The following is a 1,442-nucleotide window of genomic DNA, read 5'->3' as shown; positions in this document are numbered from 1 at the left end:
TATTTGCTTTGCTCCGTGTTTGACAGTATGGTCCATTTCACTATAAACAGTTTTCCATTTCTGACTGGGTGCAACAGGAACACAGCATTTAAAACAGAATGTAGTGGTTGTAAATACTGCAAAGAAAGCTAAGGTGGGGGGAAGGAGGTGGAGGGAGAGAGACGCATGTACCCGAAAACAAACTTTTCTTAAACTGGTGACATTAAAATTCAACTGTGATCTGGTACTTCTGCATTTGGTTTTTGGACTAACTCATGGTAATGAGCAGATCCTGACAACTAACTTCAGAGCCCTGTTTGTTACAGTAAAAAGGTGACTACAAAGTCTTGCATTCTGTTGTCACGTTTTCTTTGGAAGGGTACTGTAGATCATTCATCTGAACAGAACATTCACATTATCCACCATGTTAAGATTAAGTTTTCTAACCACTGCAACTTTAAATCAGAAAGCAATGTTACAAAACAACCTACCAAGGCCCCCTTTTTTCTTTCTACTATTAAAAAACCCCTCCAAAATTGAAGGGTTCTACTTACAAAAGTTGCAATACCTGAAAGATACAACTAGAACCAGAACACATGATCCATTTGAGAGACTATATACAGCTTCTTTCATTTTAGATCCACCTTGTATGTTGCTTTAGGGAACTACTTCTGCTATAGGGACAGCTTCCATTTTGATCGTAGACCAGCTGTTCTGACTTCTCATTCATCCAACAAGATTTGGGCAGACAATGCAAATATATTGAGGGGGGAAAAAAAAAAAGTTAGCTCCTTGTTCTTCACGTTCAAGAACTTCCAGAAAAACAGGCCAAATGCAGAAAAACTCCCAGTTAAAAAGGTTAAGTATAGAATTTTTGCTTAGGTTATAATTTTCAACCAAGCAAGGTAGAAAGTGTGAAGCCATTTTTTCTTTTGGTTCAGTCAGGAAATTTTCTAGGGGAAATTGTTTCACTGTAATGGATTTTGGATTGATATGTTCAAAGTTGCACGTTTTCCAGAAATCATTTACCTCAAAATGAGTAGTCACGCAAGAATCTTCTCTTTTTGAAATGCTGATCCCCATTCAGTTAGGCAATACAGCTGTGGAAAAGCCACAGTAATTCTGTTAACATTTTAATGTAAGGCCTACCATAGTAACAACTGCCTCTAGCATCAGAGGAATCAGAAGACAGTTGTGCAATAAATTTGTATTTCACAGCACCAGGTGATTCTGGCCAGGTATAAAGAGCCAAGGCAACAGTTAATACTGGCAGGGCTTTACTGCCAGGGAATCAACAATGATGCTCATGACTCACCTCTATGAACAGATCCTGCTTTGGGCAAATGGAAATTGATCGCATATCAAAAATAACTGGAGAGAAGAGCCTCACCTCACCTCACTCAATAGAAACTTAGCTCAAGATATATAAAAAACAAACATAGAAATGTTTAAACAGTTTAGAG

The sequence above is a fragment of the Alligator sinensis genome, unplaced genomic scaffold, assembly GCF_000455745.1.
Source record: "Alligator sinensis unplaced genomic scaffold, ASM45574v1 scaffold444_1, whole genome shotgun sequence".
Lineage (NCBI taxonomy): Eukaryota > Metazoa > Chordata > Crocodylia > Alligatoridae > Alligator > Alligator sinensis.
Note: the sequence above shows the minus strand (reverse complement) of the source record.